Below are 15,708 nucleotides of genomic sequence, written 5' to 3'. Positions count from 1 at the left end.
CTGCCTAGTATTTCCGTTTGTAACATTAATACCATCCTTGTTCATTCTTTAGGAGATTAGTGAATAGAAGAAGGTGCAAGGCAGGGCACAGGCATCCATTTGTATAAAAAGAACAGACATGGAAATGTTTGCCTTCTATTCAGTTCTGTTGTGAACTTAAAACTGCCTTATAGTGTCTTTAAAATACACACTTGAGAGAGAGAGAAAGAGAGAGAGAGAGAAACATGCAAGCACATATGCATGTATATATGCACATCAGTTCCAAGTTATCCTCAGGTGAAGAGACAAATTTATTAAAATTAGGAGAGCAAGGCAATTATAAATGTTTATTCTTCTATACAGGCATTGAAGAGCAGAGGGCAATAGTCTTTCTTGGTTTCTGCCCAACTCTACAGAAGAAGAAAACAGGATCAAGAGAAGAACTGAAACCCATTGGGAATTGCTTTAATAGCTAAATGAGGAATGCAAAGATAAGAGAGACCATCACAAATAAGGCTTGCTCTTCAGTAACAAAGCTAGTTACACACCACAGGTTAGATATTTATAAATGCTGCAAATTAAATGAGCATTGAGTGTTAACAGGCCCAAGAAATCTAAAATACATGAAATAAGTGTTGTTTAAGTCCCCTGGCCCCTGCTTCCTCAAGAGGTGTGATCTAGTCAGGGTTGGGTGTACAGTGGTCTGACATGGAATTAATTACTCAAGGCAAATGGGAACATCAAAAGATTAGAAAAGTCAAGGACTAGGTAGAAGTAACAAGGTCCAATAAGCTGGGAGGGATGGCTTAGTGAAAATGAACAGCCCAAACTGGAAGTAGCATTAAGGCCAGACATAAAGTAAGGAATAGAGGGTAGGAACAAAGAAGAAAGAACAGATAAAAGAAGTTAAAAGCAAAAAGGAAAAGGGGGACATCTGAGTGGTTACCAAGAAAGCATGCTGATATATTTTAGCATGCAAGTATGGGGTTAATTGGGGGGTTATAAGTCCAGAACTGGATTTGTTGGCTTGGATTTTTTTAAAGTGTAGAACCAGAGCAGTGAGTATGGTGCTGTACTAAGCCACAGCAGATGGAGCTTGGAACAAAAGGGAAGTGTTCATTGAACATTTGATGTTTTGTTTATCATGAGTTTTGCATTAATTTTGTTTCTTTGAAAAGTAGTATATTAAGATACTTTTTACCTTGATTACTGAGATTTGGGGGGGGAGGGCACTGGGGTTTGAACTCAGGGCCTCATGCTTGCTTGGCTGCTGCTGTTATTGCTTGAGGCAATCCACAAGACCAAAGGGTTGTTATCATAGGTAATGTAGCATTGTGTTCTTTGGAGTATTCTAAGAGAAGTGTGAAGGTGTTTTATTTTTGGTGGCACTAGGGTTTAAACAGAGGGCTTTACACTTGATAGGCACTCTACCACTTGAGCCACTCCACTAGCTCTTGATTACTGAAATTTTATTGCTTCCAAGGTGAGTCCCTCACTCACTTTACCCTGGACCTGATGAATTAAAAAGAATCACGAGAAACACTAAACTCATACTTTCTAATTATGAATACATAAAGCAGGAGAAAAGCCATGAATGAAAACATGGCATATGAAAACAACCCACATATAAAGTCTAAATACCACTAAAATATACAAAACTGAGTGCTATAGAATGACAACTAATTTTAGAATCTCCACTTAGGTAATGATGCAAATGTTGTGGTTTGGTCTGATTCAAAGTAGCCATCTTGAGAGACTGTGATTCCAAGAATAAGCCTAAAATATTTCCAAAATTTCCTTTTTGAAAATCCCTTCAGAGTTTTCAGTTTGTCCTGTAATTGCTTAAACTCAAGTAACACTTTATTTTGCAAAGCACTTTCATATACATCATATCTGATAGGGTCACTAAATTCCAACTTGAGAGAGGTACTGACATCCCCTCTGTCTTCAGGAGTGTTAGCCATAGCTGCCTTTGCCATTTCTCCCTCACAGGGCACAGAAACAAAACCAGAGCAATGAGTAAAGTCAGTGTGGAGAACAGCAGAAAGAGAACCCAGGTCTGTTGGCTCTGATGCACCATTCATAACCATCCATGAACATGAAGTTTTTCCAAATTTTCAACATAACTAACGATTGCACATTGACTGAATGGCAGAAATCAGGATGTGGGATTTCCAGGCTGTTGATTCTCTCATTACACTCTGCTAAGTGTTCAAATAAAGTCTTCAAAAACCTTAAGCCAGAAAACACTTTTCATTTGAGGGTAGCTTGGATTCATATAAAGAGTGTGGGGTTTGTTTGTCTTGGGAACTTATTCCAGGGAAGGAATTAGGTCACAGTCATGCCATGTTTTTCACTTTTCTTCACATTGAAAATCATCTTATGAATGATTTGCAAAAGAATTCTAGTTATTTTTCAGAAGGAAACTCCCAAAAATATTTTCAGCAACATCTCTGTCACCAGAAGAATATGTGACTTTATAAAGTGAGGGATGTTTGTCACAGAGATACTGTCATGACTAAGGACTTTGACTCTGGACATAGACATCCTGACCTAAAGTCCTGGTTTCCATACCTACTACCTGTGTGTGACACAGTCCACCCAGGCTTTCAGAGCCTTAGTTTTCCTGTCTTTAAAATGGTGTGGTGGTTAATCCATACTGGACTGAGAAATGCCTAGGAGATTAGTAAAGCATACTTCTGGGTGTGTCTGTGAGGATGTTTCCAGAGATAATTGGCATAAGGGATAGAAACTAAGGGTGTGATACCAGTCCTGAAAGTGTGTGACACAATCCAATAGGCTCAGGGCCCAAGTGGTACAAAAGTAGAAAACGAAGGAAGCCTGCTCTGAATGGCTGGCTCTCTCTGCTTTCCAGATGTCAGAAAGTGAGTAGCAGGTGTGAGGGGCACAGCCCAGCACAGACCATGGAGGTCTGTGCAGGCAATGCTGGAGGTATTACAATACCTGACTTCAAACTATATTACAAAGCAATAGCAATAAAAACAGCATGGTACTGGCACAAAAACAGACATGAAGACCAGTGGAACAGAATAGAGGACCCAGATATGAAGCCACACAACTATACCCACCTCATTTTTGACAAAGGTGCCAAAAATATACAATGGAGAAAAGACAGCCTCTTCAAAAAATGGTGCTGGGAAAAGTGGTTACCCATCTACAAGAAACTGAAACTAGATCCATGTCTATAACCCTGTACTAGTATCAGCGCAAAATGGATCAAGGACCTTAATATCAGACCTGAAACTCTGAAGTTACTACAGGAAGGAGCAGGAAACACTCTGGAACTAAGAGGTATAGGCAACGACTTCCTCAACAGAACCCCAGCAGCCCAGCAACTAAGAGAAAGGATGAATAAATGGGACTTCATAAAATTAAAAATCTTCTGCACAACAAAAGAAATGGTCTCTAAATTGAAAAGACCACCCAAAGAGTGGGAGAAAATATTCGCCAGCTATACATCAGACAAGGGACTGATAACCAGAATATACAGGGAACTTAAACTAAACTCTCCTAAAATCAATGAACCAATTAAGAAATGGGCAACTGAACTAAATAGAACTTTTTCAAAAGAAGAAATTCAAATGGCCAAAAAAACACATGAAAAAATGCTCACCATCTCTGGCCATAAAGGAAATGCAAATCAAAACCACACTAAGATTTCACCTCACCCCTGTTAGAACAGCCATCACCAAAAACACCACCACCAACAGGTGTTGGCAAAGATGTGGGGAAAAAGGAACCCTAATCCACTGCTGGTGGGAATGCAAGCTGGAGTAACCACTTTGGAAAAAAATTTGGAGACTTCTTAAAAATCTAAACATAGATCTGCCATATGATCCAACAATTGCACTCCTGGGGATATACCCAAAGGAATGCAACACAGATTACTCCAGAGGCACCTGCACATGCATGTTTATTGCAGTGCTATTCACAATAGCCAACTTATGAAAACAACCAAGATGCCCCACTACTGATGAATGGATCAAGAAAATGTGGTACTTGTACACAGTGGAATTTTACTTAGCCATGAAAAAGAATGAAATGTTATCATTTGCAGGTAAATGGATGGAACTGGAGAACATCATTCTGAGCAAAGTCAGCCAAATTCAGAAGACCAAAAGTCATATGTTCTCCCTCATATGCGGACATTAGATCTAGGGCAAATGCAGCAATGTGGTTGGACTTGGATCACATGACAAGGGGAGAGCACACATGGGAGATATAGGAATAGTAGAAAACCCAAAACATGAAAGCATTTGATGTCCCCACTCCAGAGGAACTAATACAGAAAACTTAAAATGACAGAGGTTATCATGAGCAGGGGATCAGGAACCAATCTAAAGATCATTAAGCTAGAGTTGAATCAACATGAGTACATGAAAGCAATAGTAGGAATCTCTCTGTATAGTTATCCTTAAGTAGCAAAAGTGTTTTGTCTTCCTTATTATGCTTATGTCATTTCTCAACAAAATTAGTGATAAGGACAGAACAGGACCTGCCTGGAACTGAGGGGGGGGGAAGGGTGGAGGAGGAGGGCAGGGTGCAGAAATGACCCAAACTGTAACAATGTATGCACATGTGAATAAATGAAAAAAAAAAAAGAGAAACCATGTAAGCCAAAAGACAGAGGATAAACAATTTGGAAGATTGTTAACTCAAAATTTTATACCCAACAAAGATTCTGTAGGTGTGAAATTGAAACAAAGAAAACATTCTGAGATGAAAAAAAAGAAAAAGTTAGTAGCTGTGTTCCTCCATGTCCATCAGCCATGATGTTCTGCCTCACCACAGGCCCAGAAACAAAAAAGATCCAGCTAACCATGGACTGTAACCTCTGAAACTGTGAGCAAAAACAAGTCCTTCCTCCTTTAAAATAATTTCTCTCAGGTTTTCTGTCACAGCAATGGGACAGTAACACAAATGGGGATAATAGCACCTATTTCATCAAATTTTTGGATGATTAATTTGTGCATGAAAAGTTTATAATAGCACCTGCTTATGTGTTAATAATCATTATGTAGCTAGATTTATAAATCCTGTCCCATTCTCTGCCAGGAAATAGATATAATTCTTTTATAAGTACCGATCAGATGATTTTAGAAGGTTCAGGTACTAAGTTGCCAAGTTAAAATGAGTTGGTTCTATTCATACCTTGGGATAAAACCACACTTTAATAATGTCTTAAGAGAGTTCATTTTATAAATACTACTTTGCCTTTTAATTTATCCTTAAATCTTGCTTCAATTATGCATATTTTATAATGGCATTTAAGAATTATGATAAAGAACTTGACTTTTGATTCTTTAATTGAATGAAAGAAAACTTCCATTTCAACACATAGAGTCTCTGATCTCAATGTCTACATGTGCTAAAGGCAAACCATACTGCCTGCTGGTGGCACAGCAAATAACTGGCTGAACAGCTTCTGTACTGGACCTCATCACACCATCCATTGTCAAGTTCCCTATCTATCATCCAGTAATTCTGCTTCTTGCCATTCATTTTCCTGTCCTGTTCATTCATTCTTCACCAATTTTTCTTGCCTCATGCTTCATCATTGTACATTATTCTGAAACTGAATGAAGTACTTCTTTACTTGATCAAAGTCAAAGAAAAAGTATAGAAATTTTTCCATGAAAGACACTCATTTTGTTTAATGTACAACAGTTGTAAACATAATAGATTTCTCTGAACTAGAACCATTTGTTTATATTTTAATTTTTATCATCATAATAATTGTACATATCCATGGGGTATGGTATAATGTTTCAACACATGTATATAGCAAGTACCAATCATAATAGTGTAGACAGCAGTTTCATCTCTTTATCATTTCTTTATGTTGAGAGTGTGCAATTGAGTGCATCTCTTCTAGTTTTTTATAAAATATGTAGTAAGTTATTGTGAACTAAAGCCATCACCCTCCACCCCATGCTGTGGAACTCTAGAACTTACTCTAACAAACTTGTTGTGGTACCTATATATTAATATCCCTCTATCTTCCTTTCCTCCACCTAACCCCAATCTGTAATAATCATTGTTCTATATTCAGAACAACATTTGTAAGTTTCCACAATGAGAGAGAACATTCAGTATTTGTCTTTTTGTGTCTGGCTTATTTCACTTAATATTATATCCTCGAGTCCCCATCAAAGAGCGGGAACTCCAGCCCGCTCACTGAGGGGAGAAAAGAGGTAGTCTGCACCACAACAAGAACCCTGCAAGGGGTAACATTTTCAGCACACCCCTCTCTTAGGAAAACTCCTGGAGCTCCAGAAAAAAAAACTAAAACCCCCAACTACAGGAGCACAGTGGATCAAAACCCTAACCAAAAACAACTCTAGATGTATAAATCTCAATGCAGAATGAAACAGCAAGATAACTACTCTCTCTCAAAAGCCAATGCCACCACTAAGGATCTAAACACCTGTGTAGAAAAAGAGATATCAAATAATGAATTTCAAAAACAATAGTAAGAATGATCTAGAAACTCGAAGAAGAAACACAAAAGCTAGTATTAGACCTCAAAGAGGACATGAATAAACAAATGAGCTCAAAGAGAATACAAACAGATGAATGAAATTAAGAAGACTATCCAGAATATGAAAGAGGAAATCAATAAAGATATAGAAACCTTGGAAAATAACTAATGCAAAATAAACAACTCAATATCCCAGATAAAAATCTCAATCAAAAGCTTGGCAAAATCATTAGCAACACCACCACCAATAGGTGTTGGCGAGGATGCAGGGAAAAAAGAACGCTCTTACACTGTTGGTGGGAATGTAAACTACTACAACCACTCTGGAAAAAATTTGGAGGCTACTTAAAAAGCTAAACATTGATCTACCATTTGATCCAGCAATACCACTCTTGGGAATATACCCAAAAGACTGTGACACAGTTTACTCCAGAGCACCTGCACACCCATGTTTATTGCAGCACTATTCACAATAGCCAAGTTATGGAAACAGCCAAGATGCCCCACCGCTGATGAATGGATCAAGAAAATGTGGTATCTATACACAATGGAATTTTATGCAACCATGAAGAAGAATGAAATGTTGTCATTCGCTGGTAAATGGATGGAATTGGAGCACATCATTCTGAGTGAGGTTAGCCTGGCCCAAAAAACCAAAAATCATATGTTTTTCCTCATATGCGGACATTAGATCAAGGGCAAACACAACAAGGGGATTGAACTTTGATCACAAGATAAAAGGGAGTGCACACAAGGGAGATATGAGGATAGGTAAGACACCTAAAACATTAGCTAGCATTTGTTGCCCTCAACGCAGAGAAACTAAAGCAGATACCTTAAAAGCAACTGAGGCCAATAAGAGAAAGGTACCAGGAACTAGAGAAAAGGTTAGATCAAAAAGAATTAACCTAGAAGGTAACACACCTGCACAGGAAATCAATGTGAGTCAATGCCCTGTATAGCTATCCTTATCTCAACTAGCAAAAACCCTTGTTCCTTCCTATTATTGCTTATACTCTCTCTTCAACAAAATTAGAGATAAGGGCAAAATAGTTTCTGCCAGGTAGCAAGGGGGTGGGGGGGAGAGGGAGAGGGTGGAGTGGGTGGTAAGGGAGGGAGTGGAGACAGGGGGGAGGGGGATAAATGACCCAAGCACTGTATGCACATATGAATAATAAAAAAAATTAAAAAAAAAAAAAGCTTGGCAAACAGAGTGGAACAAGTTGAAAATATAGTATCAAGAATGGAAGACAAAGTAGAGGAATTAGACCAAACAGTAAAAGACCATGAAAGAATGATAAGGAAATATGAATGGAACATGCAAGATATCTGGGACACCATGAAATGACCAAAGCAGTGAATCATGGGTATAGAAGGAGAGGAGATATAAACTAAAGGCACTGACAACCTATTCAATAGACTAATAGCTGAAAACTTTCCTAACTTCAAGAAAGAGAGAGTTAGAGGTTCAGGAAGCTTATAAAATACCAAACCATCAAGCTCGGCATACAGAACAGAGAAAGAATTCTGAAAGCTGCAAAAGAAAGAAGACAAGTCACATATAAAGGCAAACCCATTAGAATAACAGCAGATTTCTCAGCTCAAAGTCTAAATTCAAGAAGGTCATGGAAAGTCATAATTCAGGCCCGGAAAAAAAGAAACTCTCAACCTAGACTAGTCCAGCAAAATTATCCATCCTAACTGAAGGAGAAATTAAAACCTTCACAACAAGGAAAAACTAAAGGAATTTGCAACTACCAAGCCAGCACAACAGAAGATACTTAAAGGACTTCTACATGTAGAAGAAACTGAAGTGAGATAGGAAGACTCAAGAGAGAATAAACCCTTTTTGAGAAGAAGACCAGTAAACAAGGAATAGGTAAAAACTAAACAACAGGGGAATAAAAATGACTAGAAACAGCAGGCACCTCTCAATATTAACACTGAATGTAAATAGCCTCAATGCCCCAATCAAGACACATAGAATAGCAAACTGGGTTAAAAAACAAGACCCAACCATACATGTTGCTTATAAGAGACTCAGCTCACTGAAAAAAATAAACACTGGCTTAGAGTTAAAAGGTGGAAAAAAGTTTTCCAAGCAAATGCACCCCATAAACAAGCAGGGGTAGCTATACTCTTACCTGACAAAATAGATTTCAGACTAAAATAATTTAGAAGAGACAAGGTCACCTCATATTAATTAAAAGAACAATTCATCAAGGGGAAATATCAATCCTTAATATATATGCACCAAACACAGGGGCATCTGTCTACATTTTAAAAAAACTCTGATGGACCTAAGAGCACAGATAGACCCCACTATTATAGACCCAGTAATAGTGGGAGATCTGAATACTCCACTGTCACCAATAGATAGGTCCTTGAGGCAAAAGATCAGCAAAGAAACTTCAGACTACTCCCACATTAGACCAAGTAGAAAGGGATGATATCTACAGAGTATTTCATCCAAAAACCAGGCACATTCTCTTCTCCAAAATAGATCATATTTAACAAATATGAGACAAAGAAAGTCTCAACAAATTCAAGATCATATCAGATCACAATGTAATAAACTAGATTTCAGCAATAAACAAAACCACAGAAAATATTCAAATATATGGAGACTGAACAACACACTGCTGAAAGACCAATGGGTGACTGAAGAAATCAAAAAGTTCCTAGAATCCAATGAAAATGAAAATACAGCCTACCAGAATCTGTGGGACACAGCAAAAGCCATGCTTGTGGAGAGCAGACTACATAAGCACAAGTGTATCAAGCTGTGGGTTTGAGTTTGGCACAGCCCCAAACCACAGAAGGGAGCAAGCATAGTTAGCACAATAAATTGCACACTGGAGTTGGCACAGCCTCAGCTGCAGAAGTAGGCAAGATGCAGTACAGCTGTTTTTTCCTAAGATGTTTATGTTCAGACAGAAGCACTCACAGGTTCCTCCTGTTCTGGAGAATTACAATGTCAAGCCCCCTCCCCTGAGAACTGCCTCTCCACCTCATTTGGCCACTGTGAATAATAAACTCACTGGAGGTCGGGGGGGGGGGGGCTGGTGTGTCTCCATCCAAGTACCCAGCCTACCTGGCCCCAACTTCTTCTGTCTGTTGTCTTTTCTGCATCTTCCATCACCCTAGTTAGGTGTCCAGGACAAGCTCGTGTGGGATGTGAGACGTGTTAAGGAGAAAGTTTATAGCTATAAGTGCCTACACTAAAAAAAACCCAGACCTCTCAGATAAACAACCTAATGATGCACCTTAAGCTCCCAGAAAAACAAGAACAAACCAAACTCAAAACTAGCAGATGGAGAGAAAAAAATAAAGATCAGGTGAAATCAATGAGATTGAAACCAAACAAACTATACAAAGAATCAATGAAACAAAAAGTTGGTTATTTGAAAATATTAACAATATTGACAAACCCTTAGCCAACAGGACAAAACAGAGGAGGGAAAAGACCCAAATTAATAAAATCAGAGATGAAAAAGGGGACATAACTACAAATACTGACAAAATCCAGAGAATCATTAAAGCGTACTTTGAAAACTGGTATTCATGTAAACTGGAAAATCTAGATGAAATGTATAAATTCCTAGATGCATATAATCAACTAAAATTGAACCAAGAAGAATTAAACACCAAAAATAGTCCTAGTCCATCCAATGAAGTTGAAACAGTAATAAGGAGTCTACCTACAAAGAAGAGCCCAGGATCTGATGGATTCAAGGCCAATTTTTGCCAAACCTTTAAAGAACTAACACCAATAATCCTCAAGCTTTTTCAGGAAATAGAAAAGGAAGGAAAATTACCAAACTCATTCTATGAAACCAGCATTACACTCATTCTGAAACCCAATAAAGACATAACCAGAAAAGAGAATTATAGACCAATACCTTTAATAAATATAGATACAAAGATTCTCAACAAAATACTGGCAAACAGAATTCAACACCGTGACTGAGTTGGTTTCATTCAAGGGATGCAAGGATGGTTTAATATACATAAATCCCTAAATGTAATACAGCATGTAAACAGAAGCAAAGACAAAAAAAAAATGATCTTCTTAACAGACACAGAAAAAGCCTTTGACAAAACCCAACACCTTTTCATAATAAAAGCTCTGAAAAAACTAGGAATAGAAGGAATGTGCCTTAACATAATAAAGGCTATATGTGACAAACCTAGAGCCAACATCATACTAAATAGAGAAAAACTGAAAGCATTCTCTTTAAAGTCTGGAATGAGACAGGGCTGTCAATTTTCTCCACTCCTTTTCAATATAGTTTTGGAATTCCTAGCCAGAGCAATAAGACAAGAGCAAGAAATAAAAGATTCAAATAGGGAAGAAAGAAGTCAAACTATCCCTACTTGCAGATGATATGATCCTATACCTAAGAAACCCCAACAACTCTACCTAAAAATCTATTAGAAATCATAAACTCTTTCAGCAAAGTAGCAGGATAAAAAATTAATACACAGAAATCAGTAGCTTTTCTATATACCAACAACAAACAGACTGAGAAGGAAATCAGGAAACAATCCTACTTATAATAGCCTCAAAAACAGTAAGGTACAATAAAGTACCTTGAAATAAATTTAATGAAAGAAATTAAAGACCTTTTTAATGAAAACTATAAACCCCTGAAGAGAGAAACTGAAGAAGACATCAGAAGATGGAAAGACTTTCTGTGCTCATGAATCAGTAGAATCAGCACTGTGAAAATGACCATACTACCAAAAGCAGTGTACATGGTCAATGTAATCCCTATCAAAATTCCAATGACATTCTGCACAGAAATAGAAAAAGCAATTGTGAAATACATATGGAAACACAAATTACCTCGAATAGCCAAAGCAATTCTAAGCAAAAAAAAAAAAAAAATCTAATGCTGTAGGTATCACTATACCCAACTTCAAACTATAGTACAGAGATATAACAATAAAAACAGAATGATATTGTTAAAAAAAAAACAGACAGGAAGACCAACAGATCAGAAAAGAACAATGAGGCATAAACCCATGCATCTATATCCAAGTGATCTTTGATAAAGGAGCCCAAAACACATGGTGGAGAAAAGACAGCCTCTTCAACAAATGCTGCTGGAAAAACTGGATATTCACATGTAAAAGACTGAAACTAGATCTCTGTCTTTCACTCTGTACCAAAATCAACTCAAAGTGGATCAAAGACCTTAATATAAGGCCTGAAACTTTGAAACAACCCCCAGGAAGCAGTAGGAAATACACTGAAACAGATAGGTATAGGGAACAACTTCCTAAACAGAACCCAAAAGGCTCACCATCTAAGAGAAACAATGAACAAATGGGACTGCATCAAACTAAAGAGCATCTGACAGCAAAGGAAAGTCACTAGACTCAAGAGAGAGCCCACAGAATGGGAGAAAATCTTTGCCAGCTACTTATCCGATAAGAGACTAATATCCAGAATCTATAGGGAACACAAAAAATTCAGCCCCCAAAGAATCAACAACCCAATAAAGAAATGGGCACTTAAATTAAACAGGGAATTCTCAAAGGAAGAGGTACAAATAGCCAGTAAATACATGAAGTGTTCAACTTCCCTGGTTATGAAAGAGATGCAAATCAAAACAACACTTAGATTTTATCTCACCCCTATGGCCATAATCAAGGGTTGTAACAACAACAAATGCTGGTGGAAATGCCAATTATTACAATCACTATGGAAAACAGTATGGAGATGCCTCAAAAAACCTGGAGATAGAACTGCCATATGATCCAATGATACCACTCCTGTGCATCTACCCAATAAAATGTAAGACAGGATACAGTAGAGACACCTGTACACTGATGTTCATCACAGCACTACTCACAATAGCCAAGCTCTGAGTATTACTCAGCCATAAGGAATAATGACATGTGGCTTGAAGGTAAATGGATGCAATTAGAGGACATCATGTTAAGTGAAGTAAGCCAGGATCAGAAACACAACAGCTGTATGGCTTCTCTCATACTTGGCAGATAGATCCAAAGATAAATATATACACAAAAATAAGCACAATCATAAGAAGCAGAACATGTTTGTAATAGTGAAACTACTCTATGGAACTCAGGGAAAGAGAGAAAGGAAGTGAGAATGATAGAGCATCAGTAACATCACATAACATAAGATGTGAAGCCAGAGGATATAAGGATGTGTACTGAAAGATGTTGAAATGCAGGGGTGGGAGGTAAAGGGGTAAAGGAGAGAAATGGCAGGGGTTGAATGGGCCAAAGAAAAGCACACCCACAGTGGGCATGCATTGAGACATCCCTTTGAATATCAACTTAAATATTAATAATGAAAACCAGGACTGTAAAATAGGTATAGTGTGTGTTGGGGAGTACCAGTAGGAGGGGAGAGGGTGAAGAAGGAGATTAAGGTGACAGTATATGGTAGGTGGACTTAATATGCCTATATGAAACAGAACTAAGAGACCTCTTGCAATTGCTTTAAGTGGGGTGGGGAGGGGGTTGAGGTGGAGAGACAATGGGGGCAATGTAAATAATGTACAATATAAATCTAATCAGAATTGTCACTATGAATCCCCCTGTATGATGAATATATACCAACAAAAAAATTATTTTAAAAAATGAGTCTATACACTAACAATGAGCAAACGGAAAAAGAATGTATGAAAACAATTCCATTTACAATAGCCTCAAAAAAAATCAAATACCTAGGTGTAAACCTAACAAAAGATGTGAAAGACCTCTACAAGGAAAACTATACACTTCTGAAGAAAGAGATTGAGGAAGACTATAGAAAGTGGAGAGATCTCCCATGCTCATGGATTGGTAGAATCAACATAGTAAAAATGTCTATACTCCCAAAAGTAATCTACATGTTTAATGCAATTCCCATCAAAATTCCAATGACATTCATCAAAGAGATTGAAAAATCTACTGTTAAATTTATATGGAAAAACAAGAGGCCACGAATAGCCAAGACAATACTCAGTCAAAAGAACAATGCAGGAGGTATCACAATACCTGACTTCAAACTATATTACAAAGCAATAACAATAAAAACAGCATGGTACTGGCACAAAAACAGACATGAAGACCAGTGGAACAGAATAGAGGATCCAGATATGAAGCCACACAACTATGAGCAACTTATCTTTGACAAAGGAGCTAAAAATATACGATGGAGAAATAGCAGCCTCTTCAACAAAAACTGCTGGGAAAACTGGTTAGCAGTCTGCAAAAAACTGAAACTAGATCCATGTATATCACCCTATACCAAGATTAACTCAAAATGGATCAAGGATCTTAATATCAGACCCCAAACTCTTAAGTTGATACAAGAAAGAGTAGGAAATACTCTGGAGTTAGTAGGTATAGGTAAGAACTTTCTCAATGAAACCCCAGCAGCACAGCAACTAAGAGATAGCATAGATAAATGGGACCTCATAAAACTAAAAAGCTTCTGTTCATCAAAAGAAATGGTCTCTAAACTGAAGAGAACACCCACAGAGTGGGAGAAAATATTTGCCAATTATACATCAGACAAAGGACTGATAACCAGAATATACAGGGAACTTAAAAAACTAAATTCTCCCAAAACTAATGAACCAATAAAGAAATGGGCATGTGAACTAAACAGAACTTTCTCAAAAGAAGAAATTCAAATGGCCAGAAAACACATGAAAAAATGCTCACCATCTCTAGCAATAAAGGAAATGCAAATTAAAACCACACTAAGATTCCACCTCACCCCTGTTAGAATAGCCATCATCAGCAACACCACCAACAACAGGTGTTGGCGAGGATGCGGGGAAAAAGGAACCCTCTTACACTGTTGGTGGGAATGTAGACTAGTACAACCACTCTGGAAAAAAATTTGGAGGCTACTTAAAAAGCTGGACATCGATCTACCATTTGATCCAGCAATACCACTCTTGGGGATATACCCAAAAGACTGTTACTCCAGAGGCACCTGCACATCCATGTTTATTGCGGCACTATTCACAATAGCCAAGTTATGGAAACAGCCAAGATGCCCCACCACTGACGAATGGATTAAGAAAATGTGGTATCTATACACAATGGAATTTTATGCAGCCATGAAGAAGAACAAAATGTTATCATTCGCTGGTAAATGGATGGAATTGGAGAACATCATTCTGAGTGAGGTTAGCCTGGCTCAAAAAACCAAAAATCGTATGTTCTCCCTCATATGTGGACATTAGATCAAGGGCAAACACAACAAGGGGATTGGACTATGAGCACATGATAAAAGCGAGAGCACACAAGGGAGGGGTGAGGATAGGTAAGACACCTAAAAAACTAGCTAGCATTTGTTGCCCTTAATGCAGAGAAACTAAAGCAGATACCTTAAAGCAACTGAGGCCAATAGGAAAAGGGGACCAGGAACTAGAGAAAAGTTTAGATCAAAAAGAATTAACCTAGAAGGTAACACCCACGCACAGGAAATCAATGTGAGTCAATGCCCTGTATAGCTATCTTTATCTCAACCAGCAAAACCCCTTGTTCCTTCCTATTATTGCTTATACTCTCTCTACAACAAAATTAGAGATAAGGGCAAAATAGTTTCTGCTGGGTATTGAGGGGGGGAGTGGGAGGGGGTGGAGTGGGTGGTAAGGGAGGGGGTGGGGGCAGGGGGGAGAAATAAACCAAGCCTTGTATGCACATATGAATAATAAAAGAAAAATGAAAAAAAAATAAAAAATGAGAAAATATTTTTCTGAAAAAACTATATCCTCCAGTTCCATCCATTTTGTTAAAAATAACAGGAATTATTTCTTCATTATGGATGAATAATATTCCATTGTGTATATATGCTATATTTTCTTTATCCATCTGTGGGTATCTTTGTTATTATCTTTGATAATAGCCATTCTAACTGGGGTGACATAATATCTCAATGTGGTTTGGGTTTGCATTTCCTTGATGACTAAAAATACTGAGCAGCTTTTAATATTTATGTTGACCATTTGTTCCTCTTTTGAGAAATACCTATTCAGGTTACTTGCTCTTTTAAAAAATTAGATTATTTTTGGGTTTTGTTTTCAGTTCTATATATTCTGAATATTAGTTCTTTATCAAAGAATTATTTGCAAGTATTTTTCTCATTCTGTAGGTTATTGCTTCACTCTATTGAAAGTTTCCATTGCTGTAAAGAAGTTTTTAGTTTGGCGTACCTTATTTGTCTATTTTTGCTTTTTCTGCCTGTG

The sequence above is a fragment of the Castor canadensis genome, chromosome 7 (assembly GCF_047511655.1).
Source record: "Castor canadensis chromosome 7, mCasCan1.hap1v2, whole genome shotgun sequence".
NCBI lineage: Eukaryota > Metazoa > Chordata > Mammalia > Rodentia > Castoridae > Castor > Castor canadensis.
This window is presented reverse-complemented; position numbering follows the sequence as displayed.